General features: G+C 40.5%; 1 protein-coding gene across 1 annotated transcript in view; it reads right to left on the bottom strand.

The window, feature by feature from the left end:
- PARD3B (par-3 family cell polarity regulator beta) overlaps window positions 1-14,066 on the bottom strand; it is a gene marked incomplete at its 3' end in the record, with an annotated part of 137,954 nt that overhangs the window by 105,516 nt on the left and 18,372 nt on the right. The gene's annotated exons all lie outside the window — the stretch shown is intronic.

Here is a 14,066-nt window from a genome sequence, read left to right as displayed (position 1 = left end):
AGGGAAAGAAAGGTAGAAAGAAATAGCTTCAGTGAGTTACTTTGTGAAGGAAAGAACAAGGTAGAGACCTCCTAAAGAAAGGCTTCTCATTCAGAGATGAACTTTACCAAATTCAAAAGCAACCGAAGGAAGCATTCAGTGCCCGCTTCTGCGAATGAACTTAATAGTCTAGGACCCCTGAAACATGGTACATCCTGCAGGCACGAGCAATACATCCTAGACAAAAGTAGCTCCCAGAAGAAAAGAGGATCATGGAGGGAATGGCATTTTTTCAAGTGTCTGTGCATAATCTCATGCAGGGCTTTAAATCCCAACAAAAAAGCACAGTGAATTTGGCTTATTATTTTAATAGGAAGTACTGGACACATGAAAAAAACCACAGTGAAATAACAGGATAATACTGATCTGTGTTGCTAAATGGATGCACCGCTGCATTTTAAGCTACTCAGAGCTTCCCCGATACACACTCACTCCTGTACAGTGGAAATGGAGTGATCAAGCCTGGAGATCACAAATATAGAGGCCTGGGGAGCTGAACTCCAACTTAAAAACCACTCTGAACAGTTCGTTTCCCTCAAGCGTGAACTGCCTACAGCAGTGTTGTGAGCTCAAAAGAAGTCCATGTTCTGAGAGGAACAGAGACAAGGCTTTCTATCTGCTACATCCTCTCCCAGCAAATAACCCTTCCTGTTGAAATGGTTATAAATTTCAATAGCAAGAAGTTTAGTTAGCAAACCTTCACTGGAACTGAAATGGGAACCCCACCAGAACAACTGCAGGGATAATTACACTTGATCTGGACTGACAATTTGTTTCCTTTGTGCAAGAATCCCTCTTGCTGTATCGACTTCCAACAGCTACAGGGACCATCAAGTCTGGAAAACACAAGTGCAAGGATCCAGGGAGCTGAACGCAAACTGAAATAAAGTTTGAACAGACCCTTTCCCCCCACCTCCTCCTTCTCAAGCCTGAACTGCCTTACACCTTTGTAACAATCAACCAGGAACTGTTTACCATATGGAAGCAAATATTATTTCTGTTGTTACGGCTATTTGGACATCTGATAGTCTCAGGCAACCCGAAGGGGCCTCAACAGTAACAGCTCAACTCGAAAGTCAAAGGGCAGATACCTTTAAAGTGAGAGATGACACAGAAACAGTAGTAGACCTTGAAGTTTGGTCTGATGGAAAGAAGCTGAACACTTCAGAGTACATTTCATTCATCCCCACAAACCCTCTTGAAGGCAGAACAGGCACATTTGATCCCCGATGGTGCTAAATGCCAGAAAACCTAACAGCAGAATGCTCTTGCCAAAAAACCCTCCTCTGGAGAAAAGGCAAAGGCAGTTCAGTTCAGAGGGGTTCATGGCTCTGGCAAATGGCACTGGGGAATGATTCTTGTCAGGTTCTGAGTTAGCTTGTTGGTGTTTTGTGAACTAATTAACTTCTATTTTTTTCAATAATTCGCTGGTAAACATAGGTGGCAGGAACTTCTGTCAAAGAAAACATTAGCCGTCTCTAGTAAGAAGGTTTCTTGGTTTCTTTAGCATCCAGGGCGAACAGACATAGAATTTTTAAGATATGAGTACAACAAACTACTGCTCATGAGACAACACTACTTGGATTTCCAGTTCTGCACTTGGCTGGATTTTGAGAGCTCTACACACAACTCAGGAGGACCTGGGTGAGGTGCTGGCTTTAAATTAAATGCTGGGTTCTAGGAGCAAGTAGTTTCAAGTTGGATTAACAATGGGACTGTAAGCCCACAGCTGGGTCTCCTGAGTCTTCACTTACGTTCTGCAATGGTGGTGATACTTCTTGGCACAGGAAAAAGAAAATGGCAATTAACTTCCTGCTGGGAAAGGGGAATACCAGCCACTGCTGCACAGGTAAGACTGCGATCTCGGGAAAGGACCTCACCCTTCCACTTCAGAGAAATCACGCTTTTTTTGTGCAATTGCTGCTTCTCACCAGTAAGGCGAGGTGCATAAATGCGTATAAAAGGCTTCTATAGGGATGTAAAAACTATTACACTACATGTTTTCAAAGCTGGTCTAGGGACAGACTTGTCCATCCCTTTAAATCAAAGTGACTTAATGGTAACTGTGCACCCAAGAATTGTAACCATGAGAACGTATTTGCCAGTGGTGTTTTGTATTTTATTGCTGCAGACAATAGCTCCAATCTGTGGTCAACAGACCTCTAAATTCCATGATTACTTCATAAAAAGTAACTGTGAAGATCTAGCTTACTGTCTTCACTGGAAAATTCTGGGGAGTCCACAAACAAAAAAAAAATGAAGTTATAAACCATACTTAGATTAAAAGTTGGTTGGCATTTCTGACAGTGGCAGAGACAATGACTTCTTTTTTTGCTAGTGAAAGGACAGGAAATTCTTGGGTTTTGGGTTTTTTTTTTTCATAGAGATAAAACTGAAAAGTACCAAGAGTTGCTGTTGGTTTTCCTCCTGGATTCACTTCACATTTATTTATAGCAAGGCTTTCTACCTTTATGAGGAAATGTCACAATTGAGCTAGTGACTTTATATAGTTTCTTGGTTTAATAACTATGGTAGATATAGCACATGTTCTGCCTCTGCCCCTCTCTGAAAATAAACAAAACTAATCAGGTCTAAAACCCAGTTTATCTCTCACTGTTCATAGCAAACAGAAAGAGTTGGGCACAGATAACCTAATTTTCACCTGTTTCTGCTTACTGCATATACACTAACTCAATTCAGATTGATCGGCTAATGTTTGCAGACTTACTACAGTGGCACAAGGGTACTACATCCATTCAGCTTATTTTTAAAAAAGACAAACTGAGATGAAATGTTGTTCTTGCTCCTTTTTAATTTTATTTTAGCTCTTTGTTTATCTCTTCACTTCAAAGCACTTCCAATGTGAGGCACAGTTTCAGTGTGACAACTTTGTAAAATTAAAATAGAAAAAGTGTGCCAGCATCAATCTGCTTTCCATTGGAGAGCACAACAGCCTTGAGACAGAAATGACGACTTATGAGAGCAAGCTATAATGAACCCAGAAGTGCTATCTGCAGTAGGAAAAATATATTAGAATGGAGACTGAACATTCCTGACACAATTTGTCTTCCTCAATAGGAGCCTTCTGTTCCTCAGCTGTAGCGTACAGTCTTATCCAACTCCAAAAGCAAGGGAAAATTACCAGTATGAAGTCCCATAATCCTGTTGGCTAGCATATCTTATGTGACTTGAACCTGCTTAAAGTCCAAGCTCAAAAAAAAAAAACCACAGCATGGAATAAAGCTGAGTCTGCAAGAGGCTTTCCCTGCCCGTGGTTGCACTGGCTGGGATGGAAGGAGAACAGCCTCCCCAGCAGTGGGAGCCACCTGCCCCGCCATGAACCAGGAGAGCCACCCAGGCACCATCCTGCTCACCTGGCAATAGCAGAGACATGAGGCTGTCCTTCGGCAGCCCCCCACCCCCTGCAGGGACAGGGCAGGGGTGCGGGGGCAAGGAGGCCTCCCTGCGGCAGGGGAAACGGCCCAGTCCCCTGGAGGGCTCCAAGCCTGCAAACAGGCTCCCCATTCCCCAAGTCAAAAAAGCCCGAATTTCAGGGCAGGACAAGCATGGTACTAAATATGGTCCCATTTAAGAGGGAAGTTAGAGAGGGCCAAGGGGCCGATCCCAAAGGTATGGGTATCGGTAAAGGTCAGTGTTACATGCTGAGGCCCTCTCAAATTGCAATGTTGCCGGAAAAGAAACTTTACCTGCTAGTGAGTTGTGTTCACAGACTCCTTTGCACAGGCAGCCTTTCATTATCAGTGAACAGCAATATATTTATCTAGTGCCTGTTCTTTTCACAACAATCTATCTAAGGTATAATCTCAATTCTCTTAAAAAAGGTTGTCAGCAAAGGGCACCACATGAACATAAATAGCATATTTGCCAGGAAGTGGGTAGCATGACTTCATATTGCTTTCCAAAGACTTGCTGTCCCACTAAAAGCAGCTTCTGATAGGCTCAAAGCAGAGACATTTTTGTCTTCTGCTTGAAAAAAAATTTTTTCTTCCTTTAAGAGCTGGTGAATGCCTTGAACTTGCTTTAATTTGTCCCATTTTACTTAATACACATCTACCAAAAGCCTAGATGGAGTATTTCAACTACTTAAAAAGAAAAAGAAACAGGTTATAAATTGCATGTATCAAAGAGTATTTTCTCATTTGATTTTTGCAGTGGAAACAAAACAGAGTTGCCAATCAGTCCTCAGTGAGCATGTTTCGTTGTCACAGAACAAAATGCTAGCAGCAGTGGAAGAGAAAGATAGACCTGAACTAAACTCACTAATTAAATACTGGGGAGGGAAGTATTTCTGCGACTGTCATCATCATAACTATATGAATATACAATATGTAGTGAATTCTAAATATTGAATCATTTTGACAAAAATTAAATCGCTGTAAACCTAGAGTCTGCATACCAGATCTGTGCTTAAAAGGTAACTGGCATTCGACACTATATAAAGGCAATTTTAACAAAACTAACACCAATAATTTGATGTTATATACACTCGTACAGTATTATAAATACATACAATTGGCAGCAGATTAATTTCCCCAAAATGTTATAATCTGTTGGTATAGTGTCATACTTTTTTGTAAAAATAAATTTTATTTACAGGAGCATGCACCTGGTTCTAATGAACTGACTTTACCTGGTAATACCAGTGTTTGTATGATCGATGACATGAACACAACGGCCTTGTCAACTTGCCGCTCAAAACAGCCATTTGAAAATGACAATTGCACCCCAACTAGACACTGAAAGGTAAAAAGGCAGAAAAACACAGCTGGGCATGAAGCAACCATTCGGCTCAATGTTTTGTAAGCCCCAGGATAGCTTTGCTATTATTAACAGGTAATCCCTAATCTAACATATTTCTACTGCTGACGATTTCTTGCTAGGTACTGAGGTGCTTTAAAGAGAAAAACATACACCAGAAATTCTCTTCTGTGTATTAAACAGACTATCAATTTGACCATAACACAGTGTCCATCTATGAACAGTGATCCAGACAATTTTCCTTCTCTTCTACATGACAGGATGGGGCGTTTTCCCATGCTTAACAACAGGGAATCAGGGATGGACAGAATGGCCTGAAGACTGAAGTAGACCTGAATTTGTTCACCCCAAAAGTAAATTCTGCTATTTAGAAGTTTACAGGATAATTTCTTAAAAGTAATGCGGTAAAACTTTCCTAGCCCATTCTGACTCTCTCTACTCCTCTGAGCCTCCCTGGTAGGAGCTCAAGAAGGAGTTGTAATATAAGCTTACCATAGTCTGTTTCATTTTTTCCACAAGGAGCAAAACCTTCCAACTCCAGCTGTTCTTACCACGATACAGCAGACCACTTCAGTCATCAATATTTTGAGGGTATCTTTTGTAGAACATTCTTCCCTCAGATAATCAGCATTACTGCATTCACTCTCTCCAACTGAAATCTGAGTGCATCCAAGGCGGCACATCTATGCACAAAGGAAACGTGGATACATTTATCCACATAGCATACATGAGCCACACTACTCTTGTGACTGGTCTTTGTGCTACAGAACTTTCACCAATACCATTGACTGAGAAAATGAAATCTTTGTAGAAGCACACAGAAACATCTGATGCCTAGGCAGCATGGTGGATGCCTCAGAGACCTGAGGAAAATGCTCCTGTGTTCTTTTAAGTCAAAAACACGTTTACGACACTAATTCTTCAGCCAAAGAGAATATCACTACAGGAACATCTCAGAGACAAACAGATTTGTCACTAAGAACTACAGCTTTCAACAGACTTCATTTACTAAGATTAAACATCCATACTTTGGCTATGCCTTTTGAAACCAAATTGAAGGGGATATCTTTCTTCCTGATGATAAATATAGTTTTTTCTTCTTTGTGACTTAAAAAACATTTAATCTGCAGTTTTGTTCCCTGGCCTCTCTTCCTTTTTAACATGCTTGCAACTTCTCATATAAGTGTTTTATAAAATTCCCTTTGGAATATGTCTCTTCTGCATCAGAAACAGAATTAATTTGGGCTTTAAAGGAAAGTGTCAAAGATGCAGCGACGAACGACTGGTCCTTGCTCAGTAGCACTGCTCACACAAGTTACTTTACCCCAAAACAATCTCTCCATTTGACAGAGGACAAAGATTTATGCAGACCATTAAAGAAAGGGAGGTGTAGGGGTGGAAGTGGGCTCCAGAGTTGAGGAGCTTTCACCATATTTCTTAGACCAACATGAGGCCAGCCGAGAAGAAGGGCTTTCGTTTTGTTTCTGTAACACTGACAGATACTCCAAGAGATGGTTGCACTTGGTAACTCCAAAAAAGCAGAAGGAAGGAAGAGGAGGCAGCCAATCTATCTTCACAGGTGGTGAATGTATAATCATCTCAGCTGCACCACTATTAGGTCAGTAGAGCAAGCATGCTACAAGAAACACAGCAGCTCTTTTATTTAAGGTGCAAGTTCATGTCACTCGTAAGCCAGCTGCTAAAGAAACAACAGCATGAATCCCCACACGGAGAGTAATTCTGCTAACTGTAAGATACACTGACTTGCTCTTGGCCCAGGCATTTTACATGGTGCAGTTCAAATAAAGTAAATATGGTACCATGAGCATCCTCTGGGACTGATGCGAAGAAGAAAGCTGTTTTGCTTTAATGTTAGAGAGGAGCTTGAGAATCTGTATGATCTAATTGAAAACTAGATTAAACCAAGGCTTAAACCAAGATGAATTAAAAGCAAAACTTCTTCTTACTAGTACTTTAAAAATAGAAAAATAATTTTAAAAAGCACAGGCCACTAAACATTGTCATCAAGGATAAAAAAAAAATCCAAAAAAATCTTAAAGGAACTGTTCCTGTAAGGTGTCTCTAGGGGGCCAAAGTTTGGTTGTGGTTTCCTTCCTCCCGGCCCTTTTATGATGCTGCTTGGGATGTGCAAAACTTAGAACCGGCAACTACGTTTCTTTGGGATCTGTAACATGCCACAAGAACAACTGTGCCAGATCAGACCACAGGTATGTCTATCTTCGGGTGCTCAGGACCAGAATACCAGGGTGCCTCAAACAGGTAATTATTTTCCCTCATTGTACAGAGGAACCATGACAAAAATGTGCTCTTGCATCAGCTCAGTTATTCTAGAGTCTAATCAATTCCTTTTTAACTGAAGATTGACTTATTTATTAAATCATTTATTCGGTTTCAAAGCTTTTTTAGGAGAAGTTCTACTGCCTGGGTTACGACAAAAGGGTCATATTAAATTTACAGGCCAGAAGAAATCATTGTAATTACTGACAAAACTTAAAGTTGAGATGTTAATTCAAAACCCTGAATCTCACTGAATCACCCTTAACATTTTAGACTATATTCACAATGGTCTCAGTTTGTTATTCCCAACTCCAACACCTGCAACACTCGAATCGCCCAGTACACAGAAGCATTAAAACATTCCTCCCTCCATTCCAGTTGTCATTGTAGAAATTGCTCCATAGGTATGGGGTAAATCAGGACCTGGTCCCATAAAAAAAACTGAATGTGCAAGTTTCAGAGAGTACCATGATCTTACTACAAACTCAAAGACCTGTAACTCCAGATTAGCTGAGATACCAGCTACAGAGGAGAAGAACAAATCCCCTGATAAGGTCTCTCCAATGGAATAGGTAATTCATTGTCTAAAGAGGCCTCTCCTAAAATATATATATATACACACACGCACACTTATCTCGCACCTCCTTTGAGTGTGAATAACTGTCAAACCTGTAAAAGAAACAAAGCCACACATTTTACTTTCAGAGACACAGAAATATTAACCAGAACACGAGCAGTCTCTTGTAGATTTAGTGCACTGCAAGATGATTTATTAAAAATCCAGAATGAGGTTTTTTCCTAATGCCACAAAAGCATTTGGGTCGAAGTATCCAAGATCTCTGCCATTATTCCCAGTTGTCCACTGGATTGCTGTGTTTATGGAAAATGTTATTTATTTCATAGTATGTATTTCAGTAGGGCACCGACTGAAATTTATTTTGGCTAAATGTTTCTAGAAGTTGACAGTAAATGATATGCATGAGCCCTGCTGACTGTCATCTTCCACTTTTGACTGTCAGACACAGAAGTAACTTGCTAACGTTTCATTCCAATTTCAGCGCCATGAGCCTCTTGCTTAAGCTGCCTGCTAAAAGCCGTTCCAGATGGCATGACGGTATTTTGTAGGACCCCAAAGATGTAGCTATAGAGATGAAGAGGTGTCAACAGCACTGAAAGCATGACCTTTTCCCCCCCCCCCCTCTTTTTTTTGGTCAGCAGTTCTTATTTCCACCCTGTTCGTAAGATAGGCCATGTGGGAAAACAAGTCTCTCAGCCTTCTTCCATCACCTGCAATCACATCTACCTGACAACACAAGGCAGAGGACAAAGGAGGAAGGTTTACGAACAATCAGATATCTTCAAAATTACAGCTAAGGCACAAGATTTATGTTAAAGAGGAAACAAAACCCAGCCCTCTACCAAAGTAATTTCCAGAACGATGGAGAACTTTGATGGTTTTCATAATAGATACCTTCTCTCATGAGTAGTCAGTAAAAAGCCTGCACTCCCCTCATTGGAAAAAGGCTTTAAAAGCAACACATTAACAATGAATAACTTCTTTTACCAACTGTACCATTTTTACTGATAAGTTAAATAGTGTATTGATGTCATGGAACATTCATTATCAGGTCTTATTAAAATAAATCACAAAAAGTCTACTTATCCTTCTCCAATAAAAATATGTAAATTACACCCACTGCTCATCTTAAACAATACAGGTAAACCCACATTTTTGCTGAAACGTAGGCTGTGCAAGAACACAAAGAGGACTTTTCCCACACACACACGTACCTCTTTGCACCCTCCAAAGAGGAAAATACCACCGGGCACTTCTACCCTTTTTCAGAAGATAATTCAGTATTCTCGAGTATTACAAACATTTCATTTACATTTCTTAGTTTTTCCTCTACAATATAGAGTAATTTCTTTTTGATGCAGAATGCCACAGCACACTGTTCAAGGAAGGGGGGAAAAAAGGCAGCGCCGGGTTGAAAAGCAACAGAAAGAATCGAGATGGAATGGCTTTTGTTCCTTTGACAGCCCTCAGCTAGCTGCATAGTTGGATTTATAAAAGGTTCTTTAGGAGCAGCAGTTTTTCATGGTGTAAGAGTGCCACACAGCCCTAGTTCCCGCGGTGCCTCACACCAACAACTTCAAAACTAACTGCAGATGTCCCTATGATCATCTAATCAGACATCAAAAGCCATACACTGACAAGCTCCTGCACTGATTAGGAGTGTTTTATGTATGTTCCGCAGCGTAAACAGACACACAGCAGTTGCTTTAAAAATGGATTCACCCATAGCAGAAGTCCCTTTTAAAAAAAACTCACAGTTAGGAACTCCCCAGCTGAATGACAGAGAATTCTTTTAAATCTCCCAGGTCTTCTGCTCATTTCCACACAACACTATTTCAAGAGCAGGAGTTAAATTATTAATAGGAAAACTTTTACCACAAAAAAATAAATGCCTTCCAGAACGTAACCACCTTGCCACTCTGAATGACAGTCTGAGGCCACACCACCTCAGGGAAGCAGTCTTGCCTCTACCCTGCAACACACACTGCAATGTCCAACATGTGTTTGGATCTCTGTTGTCTAATTATGATACATCAACAAGCACTAGATTTAAAGCATTAGACACATACCATCCTTCCAGCACTGCTAGTTCCTGAAGAATTACTGCATTTCTCCCAATATCTGGTTTCCTTCTCATAGCCCACCTCCTGGAAGGGGGGCTTATAAGAAAGATGGGGACAGACTTTTTAGCAAGTCCTGTTACGACAGGACAAGGGCTAATGGTTTTAAACTAAAAGAAGGTAAATTTAGACTAGATGTAAGGAAGAAATTTTTTTTATAATGGCAAAACAGTGAACAAGTTGCCCAGAGGGGTGGTAGATGCCCCATCCCTGGTAACATTCAAGGTCAGAGCAGATGGGGCTCTGAGCAACCTGATCGAGTTGAAGATGTCCCTGCTCACTGCAGGGGGGTCGGACTGGATGACCTTTAAAGTTCCTTTCCAACCCAAACTGTTTATGAGTGTATCACATAACTACAGGAGAATTTCTCCTATGATGAAAGGCTGAGAGAGTTGGGCTTGTTCAGCCTGGAGAAGAGAAGGCTCTGGGGAGACCTTATAGCACCTTCCAGTACCTGAAGGGGCTACAAGCAGGCTGGGGGGGACTTTTTACAAGGGCCTGTAGTGACTGAACAAGGGTTAACGGGTTTAAATTGAAAGTGGGGAGGTTTAGATTAGCTATCAGGAAGAAGTTCTTCCCGGAGAGGGTGGTGAGGCACTGGAACAGGTTGCCCAGAGAAGCTGTGGATGCCCCATCCCTGGATGTCTTCAAGGCCAGGCGGGATGTGGCTTTGAGCAACCTGGTCTAGTGGAAGGTGTCCCTGCCCATGGCAGGGGGGGTGGAACTAGATGGTCTTTAGGGTCCCTTCCACCCCAAACAATTCCATGATTCTATGAAATTCTAACACATTCAGTGGGGCCAGAAATTTAAACTACCTGACCTAGCCAGGGTGAGTAACATACTGGACAAAAGTTTTATCTTTTAAAACCAGACAAACAATACAGCTTTCCTGGCAGCACAGTCTCTTAGCTCAAGCCTTAGCAGAAACCCACCGGATCAACCCAAGTTACCAACTCTACAGCATTATTCCATCACAGTGTCAAAGACCACCTTTTCTGCCCTGCTTTTAAATAGCCTGATTAGATGAAGTAATATGTCTGCCTTCTTCTTATAAAAAGATACCCACACATATTGGAAGTACGACTGATATCGATCTCAAAGCCAAGCCCTGATTGTAGCATATCTTTATGTTTACATAGGTACATAAAGTAGTACGTAAAAGGAATAAATCATGGATCTGCATCTTTACACATGCTTGCATTATGCTAATCTGCAGACACTTAATCAGAAAGGCTAATACATTACAAACACAATTAACGGCCAGAAGAACCAGAGGAGGTTTTGACCCTTTTTAACAAGGGCTTGAAACATTAAAATGTTCTGATTATATATGAACCTTATCCAAAATTGCAAATTATATGTCCACAATGCATAAAAACCAGTCAATTTCAAGTCCCATCTAGGTAAAAATTGAAACTGTATTGAGCTACTGGAGCAGCTCTTCAATTGATCCAGCATTTCACTGTATCTTTAAATATGGATAAACGCAATTTAATCAGCCATTCCCATTGATTAACTCCAAGTTAACCTAAGTATTTATCGAGGAAACATGCAAGTATAAAAGAAGAGAAAGTCTTGCAGAACATTAGCATCCCCATAATAATCAGCAAGTTAACAAGAGAGAGTGAAACGTTAAGTCCCACCAGAATTAACACAAAACATCCATCAACAAAAATAGAGGCAAAATCACCTAAAACTCATGACAGACCAAGTCTTTACATAGTAGAGAAGTCTGTCCCTGGGCAAAAAGAGATATAAGTGGAAGTAAGAGTTCCAGAAAGATGTTTTAATTACACCTTAGCAATTAACACCTGGATAAACCGGACTGAGGCAAAGCAGCAAATGTATTCTGCTCCCTAAAAAGTTGAAAACCTCAAACCAACAGAAGACCTAAATTTGGACTTTTCTGTATCTCATCTTTATCAGAGTGGGGCTTGAGTAGAGGGATCCAGCTGGGAACTTGTGGGTTGGTGCAGAGAACCTGCAGCTGCAGGTCCTATCAGGCAAGCTGGGGACAAGTGTTGAGCACGTGTTAAGTGGCCAAAAACTGCTTCCTCCCTCTGAAGGGCTTCGACCCTCTCAATCACACAGCACGGTCTCACTCCATGGGAGAACCCCTGTGGAAGACTTCATGCCCATTGCTAATCCCACTTTCTGAAGGCAGGCCATTCACAGCCAAGAAAAGCAGCTGGACCAGCACTTGGCTATGGCCACAGCGAAACTATGGCCACCAAATTTTTCAGAGAAAAGCATTAAACTAATTATGCTTCCCTAAGGTCCATTCTGGAGGCCTAGGGAGGGGTGTTTCCACTTTTGAAAGCCCGCCCAGGCCTCTGTGATTATAACTACACAAAAGAATTTAACAGTTGCCTTCATAAATTAACAAATGCACTAACAAATACTTTTTTCTTCAGTAACAAATTCATATGTTTGTTATCCATGGTTTTTCCTCATCATAGTCTCCAAATCTTTCAGTGGCAGCTATCACGATAAGGAAGGAGAGGTTTGGATGAAAAAAGAAACTCAAATTTTGTACCATCTGTTAAACGACTTCCAGTCTGAGACAACAGATGCTGGACTTCACTATCAGGTTTTGATAGATCTACCAGTGTTTTGTTAATTGGGGCTAAAACTACAGCCAAGACAAAATAAGTGTCAGAGAAAAATATGAAAGGATAGCTCAAATTCTTCTCAAACTACCTGGTCACTCAGAAAAGATTCTGCAATATTGGTAACCATGATATGAAAAAAATCTTCCTTTGAATGAATGGGACAGCATCTAAAAAACAGACTAGAAATACTGTCAACAGCTCAAATGGTTCATAGGGTTCTTCTCCTCTATTATTGCATGCTTGCACGTCCTGCACTCTCCTAAAGACAAATCAGTGCTGCCTTCTTCAGAGATTTATATGACACTCACCTCTAAAAACCCGATCAACTACTGGTGTATCAGTACATGCTGTGTAAGACAGCATATCTGCACAGAACCAAACTGCCAGTTCTACATGTGCCAAACACCAAAATGCCAGAACTGCCAAACAATTAAGCTAATTATGGAAGTCAGTTTCAATTACAAAGTGATTGCTAAGATAATTGTGGCATAAATATAGAGATGTAATTTTCTACTGCATGCCCAGAAAATTGTTTCATCTACCAACAGCTCTGGTTTTCTAACTTGCATGTGACTGCAAGGAAGCAGTTTAACGTAGAAAAAAGTTTGTGAAAAGGAAATGCAGTATTAGTTTTAATTTTTCAGCAAAATATACAGAACTAATGTATTTTCTCTAACCACGGGTTTAACAACTGCATGAAGGAGCATAGTTATATTCAAAATGCAACGTTCAGTTGTTTGTGCCATGTTTTTTCATTTGTCAGATATCGATTCTTCCCCATGTTTTAAAACAATCTGTACCTAATTTAACCTTATTTAAGCTTTCTATGCTTCCCAAAACATTATGCCAAAGCATATTTCAGTCTGATTGATGATGAGAGTTGTAGAAATGGTACTGTTGCAAAAATAAGAGCTGGTGCAATGTATTTTGCTGTAACAGATTTTCACATTAAGAATAAAAAAGTTTCAACCTTATGTGCCTTTCCCTCCCTTTACACGATGTTAAAAAAATCTGAGAGCTTTCTCCACTGTTATCTGTCCAGCTTTGACTGTTACCCCCATAGCTGACAGAGGGATGCTCTGTATTATAGGCACAGAGAATTCCTTTAGGCCTAAAGGATTCTTGTGTACTGATGCAAGTCAGTGAAGCATGATGGGGTTTTAACCTCCAGATCTAACTGCAGTCCTCATATATTGGCATAAAATGCACTTGTCACTGCTAATACAATAGTCTTTTAAAAATCAACACCACAAAAAAAAAAAAAACAACTATCTTTGACAGTGAAAAATATGGCATTTGAAATGCCTTGAAAGTTTGAGTGGTTTGGGATTTTTTTTTTTAAACAAAACAGTGATAGATTTGTTTACACAAGTGGGGATAAGGAAGGAATTGAAACACTGTATAGGGAAGGTAAAGGGGAAAAAGCAGAAATTGCTGAAGGATATGAAAGCAGGTGAAACTGCACCAGCATTTAAGCCAGCCTTCATTTGTCATGAAGCAGTGCAGAAGCAAGCCTACCAGAGCTTTCCAGGCACATATCAAGTCTATGAAAAAGCTCTGTTCTGCTTGATACAATTCTGTATCCCAGTTGACAGTCAGAGATTCTAAAGAATTGCATCTTTTTGTAAGTAATACAGGAAC

This window comes from Eurypyga helias, unplaced genomic scaffold (assembly GCF_000690775.1).
Source record: "Eurypyga helias isolate BGI_N326 unplaced genomic scaffold, ASM69077v1 scaffold8798, whole genome shotgun sequence".
Taxonomy (NCBI): domain Eukaryota; kingdom Metazoa; phylum Chordata; class Aves; order Eurypygiformes; family Eurypygidae; genus Eurypyga; species Eurypyga helias.
This window is presented reverse-complemented; position numbering and strand designations above follow the sequence as displayed.